Source organism: Ambystoma mexicanum, chromosome 6p, assembly GCF_040938575.1.
Source record: "Ambystoma mexicanum isolate Mex_15411 chromosome 6p, UKY_AmexF1_1, whole genome shotgun sequence".
Taxonomy (NCBI): Eukaryota; Metazoa; Chordata; class Amphibia; order Caudata; family Ambystomatidae; genus Ambystoma; species Ambystoma mexicanum.
The window spans coordinates 1,020,066,154-1,020,083,090 of record NC_090935.1 but is presented as its reverse complement, the minus strand read 5'-3'; the positions used below and the strand labels follow the sequence as shown (position 1 = coordinate 1,020,083,090).

The window sequence follows — 16,937 nt, the reverse complement described above, 5'->3', positions numbered from 1 at the left end:
CATGCATTCTTAAAAATCTTTGCTGTAATAGAACAATTTCAAGAGTATGTTCTTTACCACAACACTGGTAGCGTTATCTCTGTTAGCCACCCCAAAGATGTAGCCCCCCCCACCAGCAATTATCTAGGGTATCTAACTTCGGAGTTATCTCCTGACGAATACATAGTGGAGTTGGTATCCACTGGTCCCAAAGCATAAGCCTATCGCACATCTCTGGGAACCATCAATATGAGGGTAAAATATATAATGCTGATTGTTAACAACATAGCTGAAATAAACATTGACAGTTTAAAAGATCTAGTACAGACCTTGATACAGGAAGTGCATATAACCCCCACACTCTATCGTCTTTAAACATCCGGGTATAGTGCACGCTACAAAACTGTGGAAAATTAGCACTGTCGCTCTACAAAAGATGCTCAGTTTTGTGTTTGATAAAAGAACCCCGATACCGGATGGCTTGACACACCCCTATGGATCTTAAGTATTTTATAATAATCTTTAGTAGCCCCTTCACTATTCTACAGTGCACCTGCCATCTCTCAACCTTTGAATCATCTAGGTCATACTTGCGATACAGCCCTCATAGCTGAGTGTCTGAGAGCCAGGTATTGTACATGTTTGACTCTTTGTTGCATTAAATTGTCTTTACACTTATATTTCTTTCCTTTCTGTATTAAATATTTCTTTTTATAAATAAAATATTATAACATTTCATAAACTGCTCTGGTTCTTTATTATGTGGTCCTATTTAGTATGTATAATAACACACATTACTTGCTGATCTTTAAATATGTTATTTTGTTCCGAAGTGTAATACTATGCTGTGATGGGGTCAACAATTCACTGTGGGTTACAGAAACAGTTTCTATATTTTTAATCAGAGTAGAACTCTCTTGTTGTTACAAACGTTGACCTTTTTATTTTCACAGATGATGCTACAAGCTCTTGACACCCTACCACACCTATCAACTTCCCTTTGTCATAATATAATTCCAACAGCTTCATGTCTGAACATGTTCACCCATAACCATTGAACATAAAGACACAACCAGGTTTGATAAACAACTGATTTTGTATTGACATTTAAAACATGTATTTTTATTCAAAATGTGTTTGCATTAAATAGCTTCAGTTACCATATGCTGTACGACTATCTTCTTGACTATAAATGTTGATGTATCAGCAATTACTTCATAGACAGACTGTCTTTGACCGCCTCGATAAGCACACATACACAGTAGAGAAACAGTTGACAAAAAAATCATAAATTTCCCTATGAAACAGCCAGTGTCTTTTAACACAGCGAAAACTCTGTAGCAGGCTGGCCACCTTCACTCACAATGAGGGCCCCACTAGTGACCTTAATTCACCAAAAACACCTTTGTGGTGCTTTTGCCAGTAGGTGTCCATTAGTGGGTGACTGGTGTTGATGGATATGTTTGCGATGCATAAATGATTGTTACATTCCCTTCTGTATAACTCTGTTGGTGCTTCGAGATAATATAGCACCTATGGCCATATAGTACCCAGATGCACTTTAAGTTAATCCATCAATAATCGTTGTATACACCCAATGGCGGGTTTCACATTAAACTGATCACGTTCCAACAGATGTTCATTTTTTATCTCCTGCAAATCAGCTTAAATACATATGAAAAAATGTACAGTCTCAATCCTTGCAGGTCAGTTCATGGGGCCCCATGCATGTTGCTCTACCAAACTGTCTTTGATATACTTTATCCCACCATTGCAAACTGTTTTGTTAATAATGCGTCTAACACACATCGGACACCCCCGTCTAAACTGCTTTTCAAAAGGGGATTATTTGCTGTTTGTATAACCCACAATGTTTTAGATATGCATCGTTCAGCGCCATTCCCAACCCTTAGTTAGCTGCGTTACTGACTGTATCAGCTGCATCATTTGTACAAGGCGTTTAGGGCTCAGCCTTGGGCATATTTTATGTAGTGAATTATACGTGTAAGCTTTTTCCAAACATTCAAGAGCATCCTGCTGGGGGTCATCAATTTTGTGCCCTGAGCACAATCTGTGAAAGTGTTGTTCTGAACACGATTTCACTATTATGCCCATAAAACCTTTGATAGCCAGAATATCGATCCAGCTCCCAGCCGCTGTAACCGTGTATATTTTAATGCTATCGGTTTCCATTAGAGAAACACAGGCCTTACATAGGATATTTTCAGAATTATTGAGTTTTTCAATTTGGTTTGAACAGCAAACACAATAAATACTGATAGTCTCTGCTACATCCTGGTTCTCCTCAATGCTGTCCACTTTATCGGTTATAGGCTGTAAACAAAACAAATATGAATAGTTTTAACTGAGGCTAGTTCTTACACCGTACAAAATACAAACGCTTGCTTTAAAATATACTTACCAGTTAATGGGCTGTCCGATACCTAGGGTGCTTAAACACCTGTTTTTTCTGATGGTGCAGTGGGGCGGCATCACTCGCCGGCGTAATAGTTGCAACCGCCTGCTGTATATAGATTCATATCCACTGTCGTCACAGCTATCCTCTGCTGAGGGCAAGTGACCAGCCATCAAGGCAAGCGGCTGATCCAGAACCATGTCGTCATCATTCCAAATCACCATTTCCATGTTAACAGCTGTTATGTGTACAGGCTCTTTAATATTTTGAATGCAGTCTCCAACAGCCTGTGCCATAACCGTAACAGTAAGCGATGGTCGACAAAGTGTAGACCTCTTCTTGCAGACCTCACTGGTCTTGCAATCTGCCAACAAGTCCTTGGCGGTCTCAGCTCATCCCTCCCCATTAAACAATAAGGGGTATAACTATCCTCAGAACCCCCGGGCCTTCCCAGGGGTGTTTTCCCCTCATCATAACTGTAGCTGTTCATAATCATTGTTTCCTCAATAGCTGAAAAAAGAACGTGTTTTCCACCTTCCTACCGCACGCAAAAGCTATATATCTGGGTTTTAAACCCCCCCACCCCTGATGTTATCAATCACAATTTATATCAAACATTCTTAAAATATATAAAATATATATATATATATATATATATATATATATATATATATATATATATATATATATATTAATTACACAGCCACAGTAGTGGCGTTGTAGTTATGGTTAAGTTGCTAATCCCATAGGAAGAGCACTTTTTGGGTGGCTTATAACTTTGCTCCCTCTGGCCGAATCCTCACCAAACTTTGCAAAAAAAAAAGTATATGGCCCACTCCGAATTTTTTTTGCAAAGTTTGGTGAGGTTTGGTCCAGGGGGGCCAACATTATAGGGGGGTCCCAAAAGGTCTTTCTTTCCCATAGACTGAATGGGGAAAAAACTTTGCTCACGCCTACAGCCCAAACCGCTGGACGGATTTTCACCAAATTTGCGCCAGGAGCAGCGGCTTGGTCCCGAAACCGTGGTTTTGTAAATTTGGTGAGAATCTTTCTAGTAGTTTTTTTTAAAATGACCAAAAGGTAGGTCACAAAAAATGTGTGATATCTATGTCCGCTCTGCGGACACACTTCCCTGTTCGCTCTGCGGACAAGACACCGATTGGTTAATCGGCTCGTGTCATGTCCGCGGACATGTGATATGCTCTCTGATTGGCTGGGGTGAATCGTGAAGTGCGTCAGAGTTTTGGAGACGCCCGCCATCTTGGATTTGCGTCCGGTGTCAGCGGACATTGCGGTAAAAACATATTAAAAAACACAACATTACACTTGTCAAATTTATCAAATAATCTCTGGGGAGGTGAGGGGTGATGAGGATGGGATGGGATATGGCTGCAAGAAGCAAAAAACTGGTGTTTTTTTGCCACGAAAATCAGAACAGTTTGGATGTTCGTGAACACTCCTGTGCAGGAACGGAAGAAGAAGTGGTTGATTCCATTTTCGCCTCCACACAAAGCACGTGTGAAGATTGTGTTTGATAAAACTCTATCAAGAGATCGTACGGGACTCGTAGCATTCTGTCAGACGATAGATTTGGACGTGTTCCACAATATGTGCCTAAAGTACAGGCAAAAGAGATTGCATTTCAGCATTCAACGGATGAAATATAGGCTATTATATTGGTATTAGCGCATAACGAGAATGTAGGCCGTGACCAAACAAGGACTGTGGGAAACCTTGGGATGCTTTGCTACAATATGGCCTTTACAAAAAGAAGCAAAAAATGGGTGGTCAAGCCAGTATATGATGAAATGGAATTTTATTTTGTGAAAGATCTTAATATTAATGTTTTGGAGATGTATAATTATGGAATTGCATGCAGTTTTGTTCCGAGTACACATACATTGTCAGAAAACATTGCCAACGTGCCCTGTCCACCTAAAACAGAGCTTGAGGAACAGTTCAAATCCAGTTACAAATGATTACCATGTGTTTTTTTGATCAACAATGTTTTTAAGAAGTGTCCAAATAAAGCATACCATTTATCTTTTAAAATGTATCCCCATCCCCTTTTTTTTCAACTACTGCAGTTTTTACAATTGACTTACAATCCCAGAAAAGGGATGAGACCTAGATTTCATAAGTGAAGGAGTCCGTGACCTAAGCATAGGTGGGGCTATTGCTAGAAACACTTTGACTCCTTTTTGTGTACCCTCTACTCCAATTTTGGAGTAGGGCATATTCTGTCATTGCAAAGTTTCCCTACCCCTCAGCAGCACCACGATCATCGAGCAAGGACAGCCCCCACATTTTTCCTCCTGTGCCCGTGCAACACAATTACAGTTCTCATGGATGCGATGAGCCAAGAGGATGCAAACTAAGAATGTATGTTCGTTCTGAGTGAAGGTAACCAGCTTTGAATTTTTGCTTGAGAGCTAAGGAAGCCCACGCATCGGACACACAGTATAATGTTCAATTGTTTTTTGACCTTGAGAGAAAGCGACCATTGCGAAAGGAATTGAATGAAAGAAGGGGTGTAATAATGTAAGATATGATAAGGTTATGTATTCCAAAACTGGACTAAGGAACATGTAAATTCAGTTCATGAAAAATCGTTGGTGCGAACAGTCTGCGTTACGCTCTGAGTTACACCAAGAGAATGGAAATGCCGAATATAATGTAAGTTTGACTTTCAATGATTTTATACCCGAACGAGCATCAACTTATCATTAGCTGACCATTATTGCTGGGTTACATTCTACTTGTTTGTTCTGTGTGGTATATTGCAATGAAATGCAAGTATAACCTTTGTGTGTAATGTTCTTTCTACCACCCACATGGGCAGTCCAGCATTGAGATGCATGTAGACCACTACTGGTTCTCCCAGGTTCAACGCTAATATTTCATTAAAATGCCATCTATGTGAACCTCGAATTGTAGCGTCAGCTTCTGTATCCCGTTTAGAGTTGAACATACTACATAGCACTATCCATGAAGCAAATTGTGTAGTACTTTCCACATTGTTTTCTCTCTGTTGACATCGTTTCATGTCTGTGCTAATTGTTAGTTTAAACTCTATGCCGAATTAATAAGTCAATATATAAATTGTAATAAAGATTGGCTACTGAGACACATTTCTATTATGTTTTCGAAACCGGTACATCCTGCCATTCTGTGATTGTCATAGATTCCAGATGCCAACTGACGGTTTCTTCAACCAGCAGCTCCAGATACTTGTGAACAACTGGATATATTGGACTCTTTTTTCGGGACGATCACCAAAGGCCGATATGCCCTTACGCTGTACTCGTGATAAACATTTTTGGATCGCGAACGAAGAAACAAATTTCCAATTTGATTGAATATGGCAATAGCCGGATGTTTATTGTGAAATAAAAGTACTTTACAAATTGTACAATCTTGCTGTTTCCTTTTAAAGTACGGTTTCATATTCTGAATTGTGACGTGCTATGATAAGAGACGATGTGTGTTGATTTCCGGCTTCTGCGTCACGTCACGTAGGTGATGACTGTGTGCATTTGGCTACGCTGCCCAGTAACGTCACCGAGAAAGGCGGAAAATATCACTAGGTTTGGGGATATCAGGCTCAGGGGCGGGGCATATGATTTAGTGCTGCCAAGGCAGTTCACCTTAGGACGATGCAGCAACGGATAAGATTAGCACAAGATGGCCGCGCCCTGCTGCTAGATTTTGCATGTGTACAAAAGAGGAAAACTAAGGTAAGGTGCATAAAAACACATGTCCGAACCCGTGGGACAATTATATTTTCTGAGCACTGCACTTGTCAAACTTATCAAATAATCTCTGGGGAGGTGAGGGGTGATGAGGATGGGATGGGATATTTCTGACCTGATTCCGAATGAGTTTACAAAGTTTGGTGGGATTCTGTCAAGAGGGGGCAAAATTAGAGGGTGGTCCCAAAATATTCTAAAGGCTTATAAATGCGGTGTCATTTGACAAATCTACAGAAAGGTTTGCAAAAAGATTATAGATATAGATATATATGTTTTTGAAAAGTCTGAATGGATTTTGTCAAGTGGGGGCTAGGTTATATGACGATTGTATGTGCATACATTTGACACTTTTGAAAAAATAAAACCTGGGTGGATTTCCAGCAAACTTGCGTAAGGAGCATTGGCAAGGACCAACAAGCATGGTTTTGGAAATGTGCCAGTGTTTTATTTTTTGACGTGTCATAATGTAACTACAAAAAATAGCTCTATACCTTTAGTGAATGAGGGGTAGCCTGTCTACATGGGCAGTGGCTAGATTGTCTGGGTCATGGAATAAGGTCATGATCCGGACAATCTGGCTACTGGCCATGACCACAAGGCACAAAGCATAGGATTAAAGTGGCTATGTCCACCTGGGACTGGCTTTGTAGTAAAGTTATTCGAAATTAGGATAGATTTGAAAGGGAAGAAAATTGTGCTCGTGGTAATATGGTCATAGGGTTCTCTTTTTGCCTTCTGCAGGCTGCCATGGAAAGCGAAGAGGGGCCCTGTATGGAACCCCTGCCTTCCCTTTGCGTGGTGGCCATCTTGGAAAAGGATTTTCCTTCCTACACCGGGACGGACCAGGCGTCCCGGTGTAGGAAGAAAAATCCTCTTTTTTAGTACCCTGGGTTCCTGCTTTGGCAACCTAGGCTGCTAATGGCCTTCATCCCCCATTTCAGGGTCTGGAATGTGGGGATAATGGTCCAGAGACCAAATTATCCATATATCACCCTCGCTTCGCTCGGGCTGATAATTTGGGCTGCTGTGCCGGTATCCACTGTCCCACTCCCTGGAACGGAGGATGAACGCCACAATATTCCCATTAGCATAACACAAAATGCAAATGGAAATGTTGGAAAATCTTATTCAGTCTATGTACTTTACTGAGAAATGTAAAGTAGATGGAGTCTATACGTTTTTTTTTTCAGTTCTATTTTCTAACTGTGAAAGGTGGTTCCTAAAGGAACATTTATTTTGTTTCTGGATGCATTATTTTTTGGCAGTAGAGCTTAGAACGAAAGGTGGGGTGGGAAATGAGGGAAGAGGCACCAAAAACTAATATGGAGGGGCAGGTGGACGGGGTAAAATGTTGCGCGTGTGTTATTTGTAAGGTAGGGGCAGTGTTTCTCATGTTCCTTGATTACAGCAGTGGTGGTGTCTCTTGGGGAAGAGGGATGGCATTGGCTGATTCTATTTTAAGAAAAATAGCAGTTTTGCAAAAAGTATGTACTGTGTACTAGATTGTTAGTGGATCAGTAGGAATAGGTGTTGGAGCTGTGCAAGGGAAATTTTTAAGTTGAAAGTTCCTAGATCAGCAGAAAATGCAGTTCCGAACTGTCCGCGAAGCACAGATCTTATTGTGAAGTGAGTACGGGTTCTTGGATACGTCATCATGCCGCGCATCAGCATATGGTCATGTGGCACTCTCCGGAAGGTCTGCAATGAAGTCAGATGTTCGTAGACATTATGGTTAAGTTGCACTAATAAAAACCTATGAAATTCAATGGAAAAACTTTGTTAAGGGGAAGTTATGGTTAAGTTGTGCTACTAAAAACCTATGAAATTCAGTGAAAAAACTTTGTTAAAGGGACGTTATTGTTACAAGTAAAACAGAAAAACCTCAGAAATGTGCGAGTTATGGTAAGCTAAGCAACCATAACTCTCGCCACCACCGTGCACTGCTAAGACTAACACACAGGACATCAAAGATGACATCATAAATGCTTGGAAGACTGTTTTGAACTGCATTTTTTGACTGATCTAGGAGCTTTTAAGCTCAAAATGTACCTGTGCACAGCTCCTACACCAATACTTACTCATTATCAATTAACAATCTTGTGCAAAGCACATACTTGGAAGAATATTAGTAAAACTGCTATTTCTCTTAGAAATGGCATCAGCTATTGCCCTCTCTCCTCCCCAAGAGCCACCACCACCAGCTGGAGGACCTACACAGCAGAAAAAGTGCAGTACTTCCAAAGACAATGAAGAGGACCAAGAAGATGAGGTAAAGGATGTGCCTACCTCTAGCACCCAGAGAGAATCATGGGTGTGGCAGTTCTTTACCACTGTTGGGAGTGTACCAAAAGATTAAGATACCAAAGTGAAATGCACAAAGCGGGAACCCGGGTTGCTAAAAAAATGTCTTCCTACAGCGGGACACCAGCGGCATCCCGCTGTAGGAAGGAAGGATTTTCGAAGATTGCTACCATGGAAAGAGAAGGCGGTGCTCCGTACAGAGCCCCTCTTCCCTTCCTATGGCAGCCTCCAGAACCCTATGACCATATTACCACAAGCACATTTTCTTTCCCTTTCAAACCTATCCTACTTTCGAATAATTTTACCACACAGCCGGTCCCAGGTGGACATGGCCACTTTAACAACATTTTTCATTCGCAACAGGGGATAACAGCCCAGCAGACCAAGTTATCGGCCCAAGCAAAGTGTGTCTGTGTGCGCCCTGATGTCTGCAGGCTTTAGCGTGTTATAAATAAATAAATAATGAGGACTCCGGACCATTATCTTCCATTGCAGCCCCTGCAATGGGGGATAAAGGCCATTAGCAACCCTGGTTCCCAAAGCCGGAAGCCGGGGTGCTAAAAATAGATTTCTCTTCCTACAGTAGGAAGGAAGGGTTTTCCAAGATGGTCACCATGGAAAGAGAAGGCGAGGCTCCGTACAGAGCCCCTCTTCCCTTTCTATGGCAGCCTGCAGAACCCTATGACCATATTACCACGAGCACATTTTTTTCCCCTTTCAAACCTATCCTACTTTTGAATAACTATACCATACAGCCGGTCCCATGTGGACATGGCCACTTTAACACCATTTTACGTCCCTTGCGGTTATGCCCAGTAGCCACATTGTCCTAGTCATGACCTTATGCCATGACCCAGAAAATCTCGCTACTGCCCATGGCCACAGGCTATACCTCAGTCACCAAGGGTATATGACTATTTTTTGTACCTACATTATGACACTTGTCAAAAAATAAAACACAGGCACATTTGCAAAACCATGCTTTAATGTCCTTGCCAATGCTCCCTACGAGTTTTGCGAAATCTGACCATGTTTTATTTTTTCAAAAGTGTAAAAATGTATGTACATACAATAGTCATATAACTTAGCCCCCACTTGACAAAATCCATTCAGACTTTACACAAATATTGAAGGTTGGGTCTATAATCTTTCTCAAAAGGTTTGTCCCCTCTAATTTTGCCCCCTCTTGACAGAATCCCACAAACTTTGCAATTCCATTCAGGATTAGATCTAGAATAAAATTGCAAAATTACTTGCAGTTTCATTGATTGGAGCTAAAGTTATAAACCATCCAAAAACTGCTTTTCCCCAACCCTGTAATGCAGAAATTGTACAGATGTCCTAGGACATCTGAAGTGTCTGCGGACTGTCGGGGGGGGGGCGTTTTTTTGGCTTCTTATGGCCATATCCCATCCCATCATCACTCCCCCCACCTCCCCAGAGATTGTTTGTTGAGTATGACAAGTGAAATGTTGCTTTTTTTGTATTTTTTCACCGCGCTGTCCGCAAACCCCAAAAAAGTCTGCAAATCCAACATGGCAGCGTTTCACTGAAACTGACGCATTTCACATTTTCTCACCACCCAATCAGCGGCTGTGCCCCGATGCCCACGGACCACACAAAAGTCAGCACATTTTTCTGGGCCAATCAGAGGCCAGTCCGCGGACTGAACAGGGAAGTAAGTCCACTGACCGGACATAGATATCACACATTTTTTTGCCTTACGTTTTGGTCGTTTAAAAAATGACACCAAATTAACAATAGCACGCGTTTGGGACCAAGCTGCCGCTCCTGCCGCAAATTTGTTGAAAATCCGTCCAGCGGTTTGGGCTATAGGCGTGAGCAAAGATTTTTCCCATTATGTCTATGGGAAAAAATACATTTTGGGACCCCCCTATAACTTTGCCCCACCCTTGACCAAACCTCACCAAACTTTGCAAAAGAAGAGTGGGCCATATACTTTTTTTGCAAAGGTTGGTGAGGATTCGGCCAGAGGGAGCGAAGTTATAAGCCGCCCAAAAAGTGCTCTTCCTATGGGTTTAGCAACTTAACCATAAGTACATGGCAGCTACTGCAGTGACCACTACTAGGACTATAAATCCACACTTAACCAACAAATAAACCTGCACTGTTTCAAACCGCAAAGAGCGTGGAGAATCTACTTTTCTGAAAATCTGAATTGCAAGGTACCCAGAACCCCCTTCATCCTAAATCGTACAAAGAGATGTGGGCTTCATCTGAACAAAAACCTGTGACCATGCACCAATATCTTTAGCAGCACAAATTAATCAGAGCTTAGCGAGGAGTGTTCCAAATTCTAGGGCCCAGTCTCTTCCCTCTTATTAATAGCAATCACCATTAAATGAAATATGTTTTTAGGCATTTGAATAATGCATTTATTTTTCACACGACACAATAGTAATCAGCCATGTGACCTGCAGCTCCCTACAGAGGTGAGGTCTCAGTCCACTGAGCTAAATTAGGGATGATGACGTAAGACCCTAATTGGTTAAACATAGCTTTTGTTAGTTTTAGACTTTCTCACCTTTTGCATAGTTCACAGTTACGGCATATCTCAGGAATCAAGGTGCAGGGCATGCAAATGCCAAGCAGCAGTGATAGTGGGTAACATGGTTCACTTCTGGCAGGCCTTGTTAATGATGAGGACATGAGGTACCCATACACCTATCCTATGTGGCAGGATGGCTTGCAGCCTTAATAGACCCTATTCGTCTCTCTGCACTTCCAGTTTAAATGAATCTGCAGATTGCAATTTAAGACACCGGTCTAAGCTCCAAACAGTGCTTGACAGAGGCACATTTTTCATCAAGTGACAGAAGGCAATTGCTCTCCTGTACAGCAACACACGGGACTAGTCTGCAGAAAGGCTTTGGGGGCAAGCTATCACAACTAGCTAATGGTGACTACAGGTTAGAAAGCATGGCAGGGATCTATTCTGGTTCCGTCAGGTGCACTATGTACTGCGGCAGAACAGCCCCTGAAACAAAGTCCCCATGTGCCCTTTTTAGGAACTTTTAGCCTGATTTCAAAGATCTTGCAAGGAGTAAGTAGGACTGAGGAGCTCATGCCTGACTTAGTCGTCCTCGAGTATGAAAGCAATCTGACCCATGTTGTCATAGGGCAGAAAAGGGCAACAAAGGGGAGATGAGAACAGAGAGGGCTGCCACACAGTCGTTGAGAGCAAGAGAGAGATGATGGAGTCTGGTGGAATCCCACAATTAGAGATGCTAGGCTGGGAAAGAAAAGGACCAGACTTAACCTGACCCTCTCCGTCCACAAGAAAGGAACACACAGGGCTCGAAATTGAGATTGGAAAAGCAGGAGCTACAAGCAGCTCCTGGGTATCCACCATTAGGCAGTCACCAGGAACTACCACTTGGGAACAAGGAGCTAGTACATAGATTTCCACAAATCTAACTTCAACAACAAATGCAAACATATAATTGTATCCATTATTCATGACCCCTTATGCTTTAAATGACATATAGATGTGTCCTAATATTTATGTGTAGATTGTCCCAAATGCACAGAGTTAAATTCACATACTAGAGTTTGGTCAGCATCAGTTGGCATAGGGAGCGAAAATTAACCCCTGCTAACTTGGTTTTAAGCTAATCAAGATCTTCTAGGCTATAACCAGGAGCAAAATAGCTCCCAGCTCCCCCCCCTTTTCGAACCATGCATTGACCCCTTTACACAACCTTTGATACCATAGGTATTATCCAGGTGGCCGAGAAGAGCAGACTGTTGGTATTGAAAATGGAAAGGAATTAGAACAGGAAAAGGGTGACCCTTGTCTTATTGTCAAGTGACTGGAGGAGTTCAGCACTCAACAAGAGGAGGGGAGACTGTGCCCCACATGGGCCTGAAACTGACAAGTATGTCATGCAGAAGGCTGTTGCTTTGAGGGAAGGCCAGGCGTTGGGAGAGGGCCATGTTTTCCTGGACTTTACCAATAAAGGCAAAGGTCCGATACTTGACTTGGAATGCTGGATCATCGGCAGGCTTTCTGAGGAGCACCAACGTGTGGGTCTTCTTTAGTCCATGGTGGAAGAAACCAGGGTCTACTTTTTGTACTGTCATGATATTTAAAGAACTGGCAATCTTAAATGTGTTTCAGCGTACAGGTAGACAAGTGTTCCTATTCCTTTGGTGTTAAATCCGTGTTGCTCTTAACAAAGTTGAAACTACCTCGCACAACCATACATTGATATGCAAAAAAAACTTCTGCAGCTCAACAATGAATTGGAACTGTTATCACAAAGCTAACCTTGTCTTTGACATTGTCTTTGGCAATGGTTGTTTGTATAAGGAATGCCCGTTTTTCTTTTATTTTATTTTATTATTTCTTCCTTCTATAGCAGTGTTTTTCTAGCCAAGCTAAAGGCGGCTTGAAAACAGGGTTATCGGTTAGGTCGCATATACAAAATATGGCATTTTAAAACATTCACCCAAAATCTCTTCTATGATTACATTTGCGTGTTCCTACAGAGAGTTATGTTTCCAGAATTCTGACTCATATTTTTTACAACCTAGCAAATCCCCATCGATTAATGTAAACAGGACTCAAAATCCTCTCGCAGCATCAACATTTTAATCAGGTCTCGGACAAAAGCCTTCCTAAGTAAAGGTCCAATCGGTCTTCTGTCAGAGGGCAACCTCTGCCATGTTTTTTGCAAAATGACTGTTCTTAATCTCCTTTGACGGCAGGAAGGACGAGATTCATAGGTTCCGGGAAAGGGCTAGAAGAGTAGAGCACTTAAGTGCAGCGTACAGTGCACAGGGAGTATACGCTCACACAACAGTACAGCACGCCAACACGCAGTGTTAATTATTTGCACTCTGAAATGAACTTGGAGGTTATTCATATGAGCTGTACACAGTACAGGCATGTGCAGTCATGAATATGGTATCAACATTAATGCCGTATTCAATTACACTTGCCAAATTCTTATTGCAGTCCTTATTGCACTGCAAAGCCCAGCCTAGCCAGAATAGTTATTGTGAAGGGATCATGGGAGGCATAGTCCAACATATATGGATAGCCACAGCTGCAGACCCATGCCTAATTTTCTTATTATTTGCGCAGAACTAATGCTGGGTGAACTCGTTTTTGGGATAAAGTGATGTGGTAGTCCGATGTCATTAACGTTTTTAGAACCTTTTAGAGATTCACTTGTCTCTTGGTCCACTTCTTCTGCTAATGACCTCAGCCAAACACCTGCCAATCTCATCTGTCCGAGCGGTATCATAACACCCTTCTCATCTCCCATTGGACCTCTTAGTTTCAGGCTCCACTTGGCCTATCTCTGGCTATTCTTTGCCAAGGGGCTGGGTTACACATGTGCAAAGCTTCAAAAACAGCTTTTAGCCCCGCCCATTTCGAATCTCCTTTGGAAGAGTAGCATGCTCAGGTTGAACATTTTCCTTGTGGCTTTCTTCATATTCTGGTAAGCTTTCTTTCAAACATGGCCTAGGGATGATTTCCATGTCTCCCCTGCACTCCAGTATTCCTTTCTCAATCTCAGCTCATTTTGTGTTGCCCCACACTTCCACTGGGTTTAATAGGCTGGGTTTTGGCTTTCTCATTTCTGTTTGTCACTAAAAATCCATTCCATTGTTGTTCTCGATACCATTCCACTGGTTCCAGTCCGGGTTGTCTTGGTTGCACATAGGTGCATTCTGGGAGGTGCGGTCCTGAAAAAGACAGCATACTAGGCTAGCCAGAACAGAGGTTGTCAGGAATTGTGGAAGGGAGAGTAGTACCAGCAGTCATGCGCAATGTGCACTATGGAAGGGCAAGGGCTGGAGTAAATCCAACTCCTTCACACCACAATTGGGGTAGGTCTGTTTCTAGCATATGCTCAGGTAGACTGTCTGCCCCAGGTAGGGGTCTCTGTTCCGACCTAACATGTTCACGACTCTTGACTTTGACCCTGTCACAAGATACAGAGAAAGTACAATAAGTATAAATATCAAAAAGCAGAGTGAAAAAGATACCAGCGTCATAGTAGATGTCAGTCACTACTGAACTAGTGCCTGGACATCAGTAAGAAACGATTCAAAACTCTCCATACGCAGAGACCCACACATGATGCAATGGCATGAGGAGAGAGATGGGTGGGCTGAAAGACCTCTGCATTCTACAACCACTAACAAATATATGGGAAAGGTTCCACCAGGACTCACAAAAGAGGCAAGCTGCCCTCTTGTACCCTGGGCAATTCTCTTGCATGGGAGTCCAGATCCGGAGAAGACCCAGCATGGCATCCCATCTGCGACTCCAAAGGAGATCATTGAAGGGACATTGTCTATTGCAGGACCCCCCTAGCATTGGAAGATTGGGTACCAGAGAGAAAACTTGGGATAGAGGATGTGGGGTTCAGAGCCCCACTAGAATGGTCATTAGTCCTACATCTTGTGATCTGCTTGTCATACTGTTTGGGAGTGATCTTGGGGTGCAGATTTGGAGTCGAATGATCAAGGCTCAAGGCCAATGACAGAAAGGATTGCAGCCGAGCAGCATGACAGGAAGATGGATTGCTGTCGGGGGATAGCAAGTGGGTTATCGAGTAATGAGGGACAGGAAATGGGTAAAAAATACATGTATGTAAAATCCTCAAGAGCTTAATTAGCAGAAGCACATAAGCAAAACAGGAAAAATGTAACAGAAAAACTTCAACTGTAACTTCTTGCAATAGTCAAACACGGGCCCCCTCCAATTTACATAAACATGTTACCCAACAGATGCCTATGTCACATGCAATGTCGAAACTTACAAGGTAAGACAGTTAAAAGTGACTAAGTGACTGGCCAGCAACTTAACAATATGGGGGCACATGCAATTGGGCAGAAATTTAGAAACACCACGGAGAGAAAATTGGTGGTCAGTGCTGTGGAGCATAATAAATGGCACAAGTCAGTAACATTTTTATTACAAGACTGCCATTTTGTACCATCATAAAATTGACTGAACCACAAATCAAAGCAGAGCATATGAAAAGCGACAAGGCAAATTACGTCAGAAGTGACAGAGTATGTAGAGCACTGCATTTAATCCAACAAATAATAAAGGCCAGATGCATGTTAGTCCCTGCATGTTTGTTGATGTAGTAGCTTCACCTGTTGTCACCGCTAGAGAGAGCTTTTTGGAGGGCAGGGCAGAAAGAGAGCATGATGACACACAATACACAAATTTAAAAAAGTCAAATTACCAAGCATCGGTCAATCAAATTTACAGCACAATAACAGAGGTTGACAACCCCAACAATTAACCACAGGGGGAGCACATGTCCCAGTGCATCGCTTTGGGACAGGGGGTAGCAGGGGGGGTATTATTGGATGCACGTGAAACTGCCGCCCCGTGCACCTCCAAGAAGCATAGTTTGCATGTGGGACTAAGACTACATGCACAAACACATTTCGGGATTGTTGCTTGAATTTCCTGCACACACAACATTATTGTGCGAATTAACTTGTGTGAATTGGCCATAAATATTATTAATAGAGAATGGACAGAATAGTTGAGATATGAAACAGATAGCAGCCCCAGCAATAACCAGGGACACACGTTCAATAAGGAGGGGATTGTGGAGCAGGTAGGCTAAACGCTTCAGTGTGTTGGTTGCCTGATAGCGGAAGGCCTATTCACTCTGCGTATTTGTAACATGGCCGTATATCATTCACCTTGAAGGAAAGGTTTGAGCTCGCAGCAATTTTGGTGAAACCCTGCATGAATCATTTTTAGGAATGCATGCCTTTTCCTAGTCTGACTCCAGCAGTCCAACGCTTAACTGGAATATATGATTTAGTCTACAGCACATAATGATGTCATTAAGGCCCCGCTTAGAGCACACAGCCACACTGTATGAGGGAAGGCCAGGGGTCAATTAGGTGTGTGCCTTCTGCTGACAGAGCATGTACAAGCAGAGCTATTATCCAATGTGTACAGTATGTCTCCCAGACCAGAAATAAATCCCAGCTTGGCCTCAACTCCAGACTCGTTATTGCCTTTTCCAGAAAGCTAAGCAGCACACAAAATGCTGCAAAGCCAAACACGCGACCCGTCCCTCGGGAGCAAGCACTTAAAGCCAGACAAAACATCAATGCTCATGCTTGCTGGTGATGCCCTTTTGAACGCCATTTTTTTTTCACTCACCAGTAATTACAAGTATAAGCATGACTCTTAAGCAGCATTATGCCCTTAAAAGGAAACCACAACAGAGTATTCTAAACACAGGACTGCGGTCTTCCTTTTAGTCAGAGTCACTAAACTTTACTGTGTGGTACAGTCAATGTTTGGCCACTGCATTAATCAAGAGCAAATGGACCTTGGGCAAACGTCCCCACTGGCTACATTTTCACTTAGCTTGGCACACAGCAGTGGTGCATGGATCATGCGCGGACAGGGCTGGCATGATGGAGAAAGAGACCACTGATTTACAACAAAAGAAATCTTCTGGCAGGAA

General features: G+C 42.5%; 1 protein-coding gene across 1 annotated transcript in view; it reads right to left on the bottom strand.

The window, feature by feature from the left end:
* CHSY3 (chondroitin sulfate synthase 3) overlaps window positions 1-16,937 on the bottom strand; it is a 735,143-nt gene that overhangs the window by 427,332 nt on the left and 290,874 nt on the right. The gene's annotated exons all lie outside the window — the stretch shown is intronic.